Raw genomic sequence first — 13,925 nt, 5'->3', positions numbered from 1 at the left:
CCCTGGGACAAGAATTCCGTAACAACTTTCTCTTTACAGAAAGGCAAGACCCAGTTCCTCTCGCCTGGGTGATGATTTACTGACAATCATGAAGAAATTCTGCATGGGTAATGTCAGTTTAATGATCAATGTAAGAATACATTCGTAGGGGTAAAAGTCAATGTATTTCAATCCTTCAGTAGTGTTTATAGAACACTTAACCAGTCAAATCTTTCCCAACACATAAAAAATTTCCTGACAGATGCATTCCTGAAATATCTTTGCCCTCTGTGATACTAATCAATATTCTCACTTCAGCAAGTAATATTGCCCATCAGGCATTACTGTAAGTGTATGGGTATTCTTGTTTCCACGTGTGGGTCACTGTTAACTATTCCTGTTGTAAACATTAATTTCTATGCACAAATATCATGGAACTCTTTTTAAAAAAAGTCAAAATTCAAGATGTTGGAAGCACTTGATTCAGGAATTCATACGCAATCTAACAATGATAAACAAACTTAAAAAAAATGAGTGAATACGAGCAACACAATGCATGTGTGTTGAATAGGGATGTGCAAGAACTCAGACAGCTATGGCAGCAGAGCTGTGCATAATGGCAAAGCATGTGTGCATCATGAAAGAAGACAGGAGGCATACACAGATCCACAGGAAGAAACATCAACTCACATTCATGGGCAAACACAATGGAGACATCCAGGCTTCATTCTATACAGAGAAAACAGGAACACATCCAGAGAATAGGAAGCAAATGCAGCTCTGGGTGATTGAGCCAGAATGCTCATTAATTCATCACTAATCTGCAGAGTTTCACATGCATTGATATTCAGTGGAAAAATACCTTACACAACACAGTCAAGTGTGCACTCAAATCTAATAGCACCTAGACTTTAGGGCCCAAGTGAAAGCCATAAAGAGACTGGGACACAAGTCATGGCAAGTTTCCAGAAAATGACCATCCAGCCAACCATCCACAGTTCAGTTTACTAACTGATTCATGACTATCTCTGCACTCTGCACTCCAGGACAGCTTAGAGCTAAAGCCATCCCTGGTCCTGAAGCACTGGTAGGAAATATTAGGCATTGGGGGACACTGTCCTAAACTTTTTTTTGTCTTATTTGCAATGCCTTGCTAAAATTTTTAATGTCAATAAATGCCGTGCAGTCCCTATAACGAGCCCAGTCTAAGATCCTGAAAGCCATGCCCCAATGTGCCATCTCGCACCTACTGCAGAGTTATTACACCATAGTTTCAGCTTTGTTTTGTTTTGAACTAGCGCTGAGAAGGACATGTACCAGCCTGACAGGGCCTCGAGGGTTCTTGGAAGTTTATAGATTAAAAAAGTAAGAAAACATGTTTCCAGTGTCTCCTGGGCTGGTTGTTCAGAAATCACCCAGAGAAGGCCAAGCCTTGCCTTCTAGAGCTGTAGATGCTTCTCTGTAGAAAGGGCAAACTGGAGTATAGATGTTCAAATGGAAAAGCTGGCCCTGAGCAGGAGATCTCATTCAGGGTATCTAGAAGGGAAATCCATAAGCCATGAACTTTCACATTCAACATTTACCGTTTGTCCTCCAAAGAGATGCTGTTTCAGGGAGAAAAGTTGTAGAGTGAGAACTTCACGCAGGACACAACTTCATGTGGGTCATCGCCCTCAGGCATGTCCACGTTGGAACCGTGGTCTCTGGGATGAGAGGCCAACACTGGAGGGACAGGTGTTGAACTCTCCCTACCCCATTTGTGCCAGTCTGTCCTTTGCCCAATCCAGAGGTGGACGGAATTCTGGAAAGCAGTCATCTACTTCAGAAGGACCACCCTAAGTGCTGACCAGTCCCTCAGTGAGCTCCATATACTCCAGGAGTTCCCATTAGCCCTTGAACAGAGTAGCGACATAGCCCTAGATAAAGGACAGGTCCGTCATGGTTGAAAATATTCTGTGCTAAGCCATTCAGCAAGGAAGAGACACTGTCACCAGAGGGTTCATGATAAAAATGTTATTTCTACATCTTGGCCAGATAGAGGGCCTTGGGCAAAGAGGTTAAGCCTTTCTGGAAAAAGAGATATTAACCACTGAGACATAGCAGCAGCAGCAGCAACAGCATGGGACAGAGAGCACATGGCTGGGTAGGTTGGCCCCTCACTTCTGCCCCTGCACACTCTGTACCTAAATTGAGTTCCTGGAAAAAAAAATAACAAAGTTCACATGAGCTCAAACATCTATGACGGGATGTGTTTTCCTTTGTTTATCAGTTTCCTGGCAATTTATCTTTTCCCTGGTAATTTTTGTCAGAAACTAATATTCTCAAGGCCTTCCCACCCCTGACTTTCTCCCTAGGCCACAGCCTCCTTCCATATACCTTATTCCCTCCCCCCTAAAATGTTACCAGGAAATCTAGCTCTAAGAAATGGATCTCAGCAAAGCTGACCATGCAATCATATACACACTCTTATATGTATGGCCTTCTAGGTTCATATTGAGTTGAATGTTAAGGCTTTCTCCTTGTTATGTACTCTTTAAGTCTGATGATATGCAACAGAGAAGATACCTGTTGGGAGGGGCACCACCTCCCAACAAAATGGCATTCCATTCTTTCAATCTCGGGCCATTGTTCACCAGACCCTTTCCATGAACATCCACATTTCCCTTGTAAAAATGCCAGACACACAGTTGATGAGCCCCTCATCTTCCTTCTCCATCCTCCCCAACCACCACCCCAGAGGAAGAACTGTGTCCCCTGACACAACCCCAACACATGACTTAACCCCCTCTACAAATCTCCGTGGACTGGTAATTCCCACGTGGTAAACTGAGAATCCTACATGCAGCTGAAGTGTTTGTTCTGAGGACCTGCCCAAAAATATGCAGACACATGCTAGATGCTTCTTATTTAGCTTTCAAAATTATTTCAGGTTTATTTGTGTCTCCCTGTTGATCCGTTTCACCACCAGAACACTCTACATTGCTTTCCAATCCAAGAGAACTATGCTGGCCATTGATCTTCATGTGAAGCAGCTTCTTTGGTTTTCTATTTTAGGTAAAGGGGGACACTCCATCATACGTTCCTCAAAATCGGGGGGAAGGGGGTTCCTTTCCAAACAGAGACAGAAACAGATATGTAAACCTACCCTCTTTGAAAACATTAAAGACAGCTTTAATCTTTCAAGTTAGTCTCCAGAGAAGAGAGTCTGTGAACTTTTACATTTTCTCTAAGCACATACTGAAAAACACACGTCCCAATCTTCCTCGTAGAACTATTTACAGTAGCTAGGACATGGAAGCTACCTATATGTCCATTGGTAGATGAAGGGATAAGGAAGTTGGTGTACAGATACACCAGAGTATGTTACTCAGCTCTAAAAATGAACACATCGAGGTCAGTTCTAATGAGATGGAATGAACATGGAGCCTATTATACTGAGTGTAGTAAGTCAGAAAGAGAAGAACAAACACTGTATGTTCACACAAATGTATGGAATTGAGGACCTTGTAGGTGGTACTGAACATCCAACATGCAGGGCAGCAAATAAGACACAGACATATAAAGAACAGACTTTGGTCTCAGGGGGAGATGGTGATGGTGGGTTAATTTGAGAAAATAGCTCTAAAACATTTACATTACCTCATGTAAAACAGATGACCAGTACAAGTTTAATGCACAAAGCAAGGCAACCAAAGTCATGTTGTGGCACTACCCAGAAAGACAAGAAGGGGAGGGCGGTGGGTGGTGGGTTTAGCATTTGTGAGAATACATGTATACGTACGGGTGACTAATGTTGGTCAATCTGGAGCAAAACCTGTCACGGTATTAGAAAGTAATTATCCTCCATTTAAAATAAATAAAAGATTATTCTCCATAATCCTGCACAGTGGTCAGTATTCTCAGAATGAGGGTACCAGGTGAAAAAGATATAAAATAATATAAAAAACATGTGATGATCAAAATGGAATCAAATAATGGGTCAGTGGGGGAACCGCCTTGCACAAAGGAGACTCACAGACCTTTTTGGAAAGGAGACTTCATGAGGAATAGTAGGTGGGCCCCAATTTAAGAGGAGCCTGAGGGAGGACTTGTTGGCCATGGAATGACAGTTCAGAGATGTGCAACTGACTTAGATGTAAATTGGAGTGACTTTGGCCTGGACAGGCCACTTCATCTATCTCAAGCTTCTCTAGTTAGAACCTGATTTTCACTACAGTTCTCTACCCTTGCTGTCTGTTGCTGATTCCCTCATGCCCTTGTGTCACTCTGTTCCATGGAGTCTCACTTTATCCACAAGAGAAATACATGACCCAAGTCCCTGGACAACATTTATGCCAGTGCTCAGCCCCTGGGCACACCTCACCTCTTGTCCTCCCAGTACCTCTCGTGGTACAGCCTTCCTCTTCACATAGTACTGCAAAGGATTGGGCCACAGGTCCTTTATGATGATCTGCCAGGGAAATGAGCAAGGTCAGCACAGGGATGGCCAGACCATGAGCCCTCCCATGGAACACCAACAGCTCCACCATAAATCACCAGTTCTGGCCCAGTGGCCACATGGGACCCCAAGTCAGCAATCCAGTCAGATCCTGTGATGTTTTGATCAAAGAACAAGTTGAAGAAGTTAATGCTGCTGTTGTGTTGCCTGCGGCTGTATGCTTTACGTTCAAACCCCTGGTACCACTGAACTGGAGTGGAATGAGATGCTCAGTATCGTGCAGGAAAAGGTGTATGGGAGAAAGACCTAAATCGCTTTCCAATTCAACCTCCACTTTTCTCCCCCAACCATCCAAATCCAGGGAGCTGACTCTTACCAGTGACACTAGTCAGATACTCCTTAACAGTCATTTCATTCTTGAAGTATCTATTCCTCTGAAAGGACAATGTGATCTTGCAGTGATGAGTGGGATGCCTGTATTCCTCCACCTGCCAGGACAAAGTGTCAGGGGGTGGGTGGTTGCCCAGGGATGAAATCTGTTTACAAAAGAGCTGTCCTTTCTTGTTTTCACGGATAAACCATGTTATCTTCCTTCCCCAGTCACCTCCCTTCCACAATCATCAGTGTCCCCTGCCTGACCTTCAAGATGGTCATGAAGTGAATCATGTCTGCATCTTGGTTCCTCATCATAACTGACATTTGGGGTGGTTCATAAACTGCTGTAGGTCAAGGAGCCTCTAGATGCTAGAGGGAAAAGTGCTGGAAGAACAAAGCTAGCCTAAAGGGTAAGGACATCACACCTAATATAAGTATGCAACAGCAAGGACATCACACCTAATAGAGACAGATATGCAGGACAGAAACCATTACCCATCATCTCAAAAGGTAAATTTTGTACCAGAACTGCCAGATCTGTAACCTGCTCCTGCAATAGACCATGTTAAAAAAAAAATTTCACAAGCACCACACCAAGGGATACAACTTCGACCCAGAAGCCAGGGATTCCCTGGATGACGGTGCTTCCTTGTTGTAGATGCAGCTTCAGCCTCTAACAGTTCTTATGTTTCAGGAGAGCATGCGCCCTTTGGGCTTTTATTCATGGGATCCAACTCCAGCTGCAGGGCCACCAGCACCTCCAGTGCAGAGCAGTCACTCGGGGCTCTCGGCCTTGGATGTTCCTGGCCCTGATCCTCCAAGGACACCTGTTCCTGATCCTCATACACCACCAACTCCACCTCCTCCATGAGTCTAACACCAGCAGCTGGAACTCCTGCCCGATTCCCACCACCTCTCCCTTCTCCAGGGTCGCACCTTGCTCAATTACCTCCACCCAGAAGAGGGTGGACTCCTCGCCTGGTGCTCCACCTGGGGCCTGCATCACCTCTGCCGCCCCCACCAGGCTGGTAGGCCCCAGGGCCCCTCCCTCGTGAAGACCCGGTCTCACAACTAAGATCCAGGATCCTGGGGTGCTGCCGCCTTCCTCTGGCCCCGTCTCACTCTCCATGCTGTTCTCCCCATAGCCCTGGGCTGCAAACAAGCTGGACACGAGAGCACAGCAGACAGCCAGCACAGCCCACCCCCTGCCCTCAGTTTACGTGGTACTAAGAACAGGTTACTTGCCCACAGCCAATGAGCAGGGAAAGCGAAGCCTGCAAGCGCAGAACCCTGCGCCACCACGCAAGCCTAGTATGGTGGCGGGAAGGGGCTGAACTCTCCACCCTGACCTCCAGACCTCATCAAGTAACCAATCGAATGGAGTCTAAAGGCGTTGGCTCCTGGGACACGCCCCTTAGAATTCTGGGCCTTCTGGCCCCTGGTGACCCTGTGGCCAAACACGTCCCAGTGCAAAGTGGACGGGTCCACGCAAGCCATTTGCCTGATGAACAGTGCGGCAGTGCCTGACCAGCGACTGGGAGAGCCAGGCCACCTGACGCTGCAATCATCCTCAAGCTTGAAATTGCCTCTGGGGCAGCTGGCAATTCCATGTGCTCAGAGATCCACACAGGTGAGATAGGGTTCCTGGGTACCTCAGGGATAGAGGTGCTCACCTCGGATACAAAGTGAATGCCACGGGCAGGGGGTGGGGATGAGGAGGGAGGGGGCAGGGTAGGGGCCAGCTTACACCGATGTCACTGCCGTTCACCTGCTGCAGAATCATCCCTAAACTTGTGCCTTGGGCTTGAGTAGTGGCAGGAATGCAGGCATGCTCAGAGGAAGAAGCAGAGCACTTTCCTCTTCTGGCTTTCCGGGGCGGACAATGCAGCCCCATGAAAACCACCCTGGAGCCCCTGGCCTATGGTCTCCCCACGGCCTGCAGCTTAGAGCAGGCACCCGGGTGGCTAAGGTTGTGCGCACGTGATGCACTTCCCAGAGGAACAGAGCTCCTCCCAGACACACACACACACACACACACACACACACACAAACACACACAAACAGGTGACACAAGTACACACGTGTACACACCCGTGTGCAATGCACAGAGAAACAAATGCAAACAGGTGATTCAGAGACTGAGGAACTAGTGTTTCACATGAAATGCATAGATTTCTTTATTTCTCACAGGAAAATGTTCATTCTGTGAAATATAAAGAAGTTCAAATTTCATGAAGGAGAATGATGCCTAGATTTTGATACAGGCAATATAGAGAACTCCATATTTCATGGTAGACAGTCCTTATTTTATACATTAGAAATACAAAGAATTAAGTATTTCAACAAGAAACAGTGGTGCCCAAAATTTCACTTATGAAGCAGAGATAATTCCAAGTCCATATTCGTTCCCCAGGTATTAATTACATACTTCATGTTGGTAAACTATCATTGAGATTTTTATTTTATTTTTATTTTTACTTTATTTTACTTTACAATACTGTATTGGTTTTGCCAAACATTGACATGACTCCACCACGGGTGTACATGCAATCCCAAACCTGAACCCCCCCCTCCCACCTCCCTCCCCACAATATCCCTCTGGGTCATCCCTGTGCAACAGCCCCAAGCATGCTGTATCCTGCATCGGACATAGACTGGCGATTCGATTCTTACATGATAGTATACGTGTTTCAATGCCATTCTCCCAAAGCATCCCACCCTCTCCCTCTCCCTCTGAGTCCAAAAGTCCACTATACACATCTGTGTCTTTTTTGCTGTCTTGCATACAGGGTCATCATTGCCATCTTTCTAAATTCCATATATATGTGTTAGTATGCTGTATTGGTGTTTTTCTTTCTGGCTTACTTCACTCTGTATAATCGGCTCCAGTTTCATCCATCTCATTAGAACTGACTCAAATGTATTCTTTTTAATGGCTGAGTAATACTCCATTGTGTATATGTACCACAGTTCTCTTATCCATTCATCTGCTGATGGACATCTAGGTTGTTTCCATCCCACTCACTGAGATTTTCATATAGGAAATGTATACAATTCAAGCAGGGAAGTGTATGCTCAAAGTTTCATATCTGAAATATTTAGAATACCCCATTCGTGTAGGAAAACATGTCCACAGATATCCATATGTGAAACAGGCAAGATTCCATACATGATGAGGCAAAGTATACAAGTAGATTTTCAAACATGAAATAAAGGTTTTCTATTTCAGGTAGAAATATCTGCACCCATGTTTTCACATGGGAAATAGAGAAAATTACATATTTCGTGCAGAAAAATCATGTTTCAGGTTTTCATCTGCACTAAGCAGGGCATATGAAGGAAGTGCTGTAGAACAACCCAGAAGAATAGCGTAAAAAGGGATTTGAGAGACGCTCCAGGATGGATAGAATCCATATATACTTATGGCTTATTAATGTTGATGCATGGCAGAAACCATCACAATACTGTATAAGAATTAACCCCCAGTTATAAAAACAAACAAACAAACAAAACCTTCATTTTGAGAAAAGTAAAAGAACAAGGGGACTCGACTCTGCTCTGTGGTGACCTAAATGGGGAGGAAATCCAAAATTGATGGGATGTATGTATACGTAAAATTGTGTCTTCTCTTTACTCTGTTTTCAGGCTGAATTCCCATCTGGGGTGTGGAGGCTCGCTATGTATACTTACTTGTCCCAGCTTCTAAGATCCATGAGAGAGGGAGCCCAAGGCGGGGCACTATCCAATATTCAAATGGATGCCAGTGGCCTAACATAGATGGTGCAAGCTCCTTGTCTGGAACCTTATTGGCTTTCCACATAAACCAAGTTATTCAGCCTCTTTTCTCCACTTAATTTTCCTACTACATTATTCCTTCCTAATCGAATCTTATATTTATAAATAAATAAGTTTTTTCCCTCACCAATGCAGTCTCTGCTTCGAATTCCCTAGATCCACTGGGGCTGGACCCCTACATTCCCTTTCTTTCTAATTTGAGCTCCAGACCAGGTTGACAAAGAATGAAGTCTCTGGGTAAATGAGCTGATCTCCCCATCTTTATCACCATATTCTCTGTGAGGATCAGCACCACTCTATGTTACAAACCCATGCTAATCTGGACCTGAAATTCCAAGCAAAGTGTTGTTGAGGTTGAAAATAGTGTAATCTTTGACCTTGGAGGATCCACAATGATGCTGAGCTTCATGGAAACCAACCATCTGGCTGGAGTAGTGCATTTTCCATATTGAAAGTAGGTGATAGTTCAGTAGAAACCGGCCAAAAGTTCTCTCAGCCTCTTATGTCCAAGTCAGCCTAGGCAGTCAAGTAGATAATATTGTTGGGATAAACGATGGAGGTATTTAAAGTTTTTTCCTCCTGAACGCAAGAACGTGTTTTCTAGAAGAAGCCAAGTGATGAGTGTTATTCGCTATTTCCCTCCAGTGCCTGATCTCACAAGAGTGTGGTGGTGTCTTCAAGATCAAAGCAAGGCTAAGATGAACCTGATGGAGGTGAGTGAGCCTGTCCAGCAGCAGTCTGCTCCTTTTTCTTCTCCTCTCTCCCAAGGGGCAGATTCACAGCAGATTCCAGCCAAATCTCGACAAGATATAGAGAGTTGCAAAGCACAGTGAGGTGTGTGTCTTGGGTCCTTGCAGGCAGCTGGTCTAGGTCCTCGTTTTGTCATTGTTATTAAGGATTTACGGAGGACTTCCTATGCCCCTTGAACTGTGTGTAGATTGTCCTGGAAGGTTGATACTATTATCACACCCATTATCCAGGGGAAGGGACAGAGGCTTAGACAGGTAGTTCACTCATTCAGGGTCACACAACTAGTAGAAGCAGAGAAGCAGGATCTGAATTCACCTACTTTGGGCTCCAGTATCCAAGCATGTGTGGCCACGCTTGTCATTCTGTTGGCCAACCTTTAGTTACTAATTGCACCAGCCCTGAGATCCAGAAATTAAACCCAATTTGGTTTTTAGATTCTTTCCGTTTGAGTCTTGGAGGAGGTGGATATCATTCACTCCTGATCCTGCTGGGCTGTTGGTGGTTCTTACCCTTTTATGATTTTCTCTTCTGTGATCCCACTCAGGGTAACCATTGCTCTAGAATGAAGACAATACAGAGCTGATGGGGATTTCGTCTTTTCAAAATTGTCGGGTATCAGATTATTTACCTACAGATGGATGAGACTCACTACCAGGAGCAGAAAACATAAATGGGTTAAATGAAATTCTTGTTAGAAAAGAGATTTTCCCATTTTTGCTTGTATATGTAGGAAACTCCTGCTGTTTTATCATTTTTCCTTTTGCTTGAGGCATGGAAATGGGTGACTTTCCTCTGGACTCAATTACAAATAGAAAAACAGTTGGATGTGCTGCAGTCATGGGATCTCAAGGAGTTGGACACTACTGAGCAACTGAACTGAACTGAACTGAACTGAAAATGTTCAGTTAAATGTTAAATGAGTTTTAACAACTCCTGTGTATCATTTGCTTCCATGCCTCCCATTCTCTGTGTCCTGGTGTGTTACATATGCGGGCAAGATTGAGCTCTGGATAAATCAGAAATTCATGTTGTTTGGTCCCTTGTCATCTCTGAATGTCAGTAAATGATGCTCTGCCAGCAAGTTCCATTTGTTCCCTGTAGTCAGCTGCAACTTAAGTCTACTGCTAACCCCACCAGGCCAGTGTGATGCCTTGTATATTCCTTTTTATTCCAGCAGTGAGCATGGAAAATATTTGTGGGGTTTTGGTCCTGCTCTTTATTCTATGACTACACTACATGCTGGGTTTGCTTGTTTGTTTCAGGTTTATCTGTTCGTTTGCTTAGGCATACATGAAATCTCAGCAGATGTTTATATGCCTGTCGACCATAGCAGTTCAGGGGATTCTGAGAAGTCAGATAGTAGTTGAAATGACTCTATGAATGATGAGGAGCAAAGGTCCAAGAAAGAGCCAGAAGATGCTGAAGAAAAGAGGGGGCTCAGATGTACAAAAAGCCATGTGCTGTCAAGAAAAAAGGCCAAATTGCTGAACCCAGTGGAGATGGAAGAGGAGCTGAAAGCATGTCACCAGCCAGTGAGAAAGTGGACCCAAGAGCAGTCTAGGAGAAGATGAGCCCCCAGCTTGAGAAGGACTTTTCAGACAAAGCAAAACCCTTGCCTCATCCCACAAAGGATATGCTGAAGGGAAAAGGTGAAGTGGAATCCCCAACAGTGCATTTGGGCCTGGACTCCGATTCAAAGAGTGGACTTGACATAGATTTAGGAAAACACCATTCTGCATAGGAGGGTCAAAAATATAGGAAGGAAGCCAGAGAACCTTCTCCCAAGGAGGAGGGTGAGTGACTGTACCAGTTTCTGGTTTCTTGATTTGGTCTGAGGATGTCACCTTGCCATTTGTAGTGTTGCATGTCGTGTCACCCTCTGACATCAGAAAGTGTGGCACAACAAAGCTTGGATTAGCTCCTGGTCACATAGCTAGTTACTGAGCAGGACAAGGACTTAAGCTGGGCCTGCTCACCTTTTACCTTTTTGATATCCAATGTGGTTGACCTTGAGCACCGGAAAAGAAGTCTGTTAGAAAGGAACGGTTGCTTCTAGCAGTCAAGTCATTTTGAACCTAAGCAGTTTCTTTTTCCAGTATGTTCACAAATATACCTAAAATGTTTGTCAATGTTAAGACCCTGGACAAGACTGACACTGTTGAAAGTGTTCAGGTCAAAGACCTTGATGAATTTATTCTACCTTACCTCCCCTCACGCTGCCCAGGCATCTCAAAATACATTTTCTTACTAGACTATAAGCCCTTTCGGGTCGGTGGGACCAGACTGCTGAGTTCTTCTTTAGGCCTCTAGAAATCCAAGGGGCATTGTATGATATGCACCTGTGCCTGTGGTCTGCCATATTTGCATGTAACTGACATGGGCCTGATGTTTTGCAACCTTGGTGCTATTGACTTTTTATTCTAGATAATTCTTTGTCCTGAGTATTGAAGGATGTTTAGCGGTATCTCTGGCCTTTACCAACTGGATATAAGTAGCATCTATCCAGTGGTGTCCTGCAAAAGTGTCTTGACAAAGCGAAATCTCCCCTAGTTGTGAACTGCTGCCTGAGTGTTAGCAGGTCTTAACAGCTGCTGCTGTTAGGGACTGAACCAGCAGTGGCTGCTCTCAAACCTGCCACACCCCAGGCATGCAGGCAGACACCCTACAGAACATAGGAATATTTGAAGGATATTTGTCCCATTGGCAAAGCAGTCAGAGAATTTCTCAGCTGGCTTGGCAAGTGGGAGATGGTATGCCCGAGAAAGAGAAGAATTAATTAAGGACCCAAAGGGACATGGCTTAAGGACAAATTGGAGATGATAGCCACAAAACCTCTTGTACTTTGTGAGTTACATACAGGGATCAGTTCAGTTCAGTCGCTCAGTCGTGTCTGACTGTTTGCGACCCAATGAATTGCAGCATGCAACACCTCCCTGTCCATCACCAACTCCCAGAATTCACTCAGACTCACATACAGGGATAGTCAGGTTTCATTATGTGGCTCAGTGGTAAAGACTCCATCTGCCAATGCAGGAGACACGAATTTGATCCTTGGATCAGCAAGATCTCCTGGAGAAGGAAATGGTAACCTACTCCAGTGGTGTTGCCTGGAGAATTCCGTGACAGAGGAGTCTGGTGGGCTTTATAGTCCCTGGGGTCACCAAAGAGCTGGACATGACTTAGTGACTAAACAGACAACACACAGCTTTTGACAGGAGCTATCATCTCAGTTTTGTGTCCCCTGGGGCTTTCCTAGTCTGGCTGCTTAAAGCAGGAGCGGGGAAGTGTTCTGAGCAGTTTTTCCTCTGTGTTTGCATCATTGTGAACTGTTCCGGAACCTCAGTTTGGCAGTTCATTGAAAGAGGAGGGACTGTCTCTCAGTGACACAGGGCAGCAAGAGAGAGAGGCAGTTGAGTCAGTCAGGAAGGATGGATCACCACCCCATCCCTTAAAATTATGAATGGCATCTGAAACATCCAACTCTATGTGGATTGGGGTTTGAGGGACCACATCTGATGTTGTAGAAAGCAAAAGGGGTGGCATTTATTCCATGAAGTTTGTGGAATTGTTGTGTCCCAAAGGCAATGGAGACCCACTCCCGTACTCTTGCCTGGAAAATCCCATGGACGGAGCAGCCTGGTAGGCTGCAGTCCTAAGGTCACTACGAGTCGGACATGACTGAGCAACTTTACTTTCACTTTCATGCACTGGAGAAGGAAATGGCTACCTGCTCCAGGAGTCTTGCTTGGAGAATCCCAGAGACGGAGTAGCCTGGTGGGCTGCTGTCTATGGGGTCACACAGAGTCGGACACAACTGACACAACTAAGCGGCAGCAGCAGCAGCAGCCTGTGACAGTGTTCCTATGAATGATACATTTATACTATTCCTCTCTTTCTCAAATAGGTGTTTTGTTTGGTGGTTGTTTTCACCCCTTCCAGGAAGGATTTGCGATATACTGATAGAATGGAAATCAAGACAGTGAGAAAGATGAAAATAGAATAGTGAGAGATCTGGGGGAATGTTTGTACATGAAAATAACTATTTCAGCCTTCAGAAGTAGCAACGTCAGGCTTCCATTTGGCTCTGAGCTTCCTGTCAGTCAAAGTGAAAATGGAAAAACATATGAGTGCATGAAAAGAGCTTGTGTTTCACACCCTAAATAAAAAAGTACTCCAGTTGATAAAATGAAGCTGAGCTTTTCCTTTCACTGGTGTCTGACTGAATTTTCTCTAGAATCCTCCGAGTGTGTGGGGCTTTTAAGCAATGGATGATTGTGAAACAATAATTCAGTTAGAGGAACTTCGCACAGGTTGAAATCCAGAGCCACCTGAGTATGAGTGCAGTCTTGAAGAATCGACTTCACATCAGAATGCAGTTGAGCATCTTTTCAAAGGTATGCTTTAACTCATAAGTTTATTTAGTGATGGGTGTTTTTGAGAGTGCTTGGTAACCTCCAACCAATCTTCAGTTAGGAGTTCAGCTTATACACAGAATCTGAGTGTGTGGGGCTTTTAAGCAATGGATGATTGTGAAACAATAATTCAGTTAGAGGAACTTTGCACAGGTTGAAATCCAGAGCCACCCGAG

At 44.7% G+C, this 13,925-nt stretch overlaps 1 pseudogene; it reads left to right on the top strand.

The window, feature by feature from the left end:
* Positions 1–9,276: 9,276 nt before the first annotated feature.
* Positions 9,277–13,925, top strand: part of LOC138431536 (MYND-type zinc finger-containing chromatin reader ZMYND8-like) — an 86,909-nt pseudogene continuing 82,260 nt past the window's right edge.

This window comes from Ovis canadensis, chromosome Y (assembly GCF_042477335.2).
Source record: "Ovis canadensis isolate MfBH-ARS-UI-01 breed Bighorn chromosome Y, ARS-UI_OviCan_v2, whole genome shotgun sequence".
NCBI classification, from domain to species: Eukaryota; Metazoa; Chordata; class Mammalia; order Artiodactyla; family Bovidae; genus Ovis; species Ovis canadensis.
The sequence above is the reverse complement of the archived record's forward strand: the minus strand, read 5'-3'. Positions and strand labels throughout refer to the sequence as shown.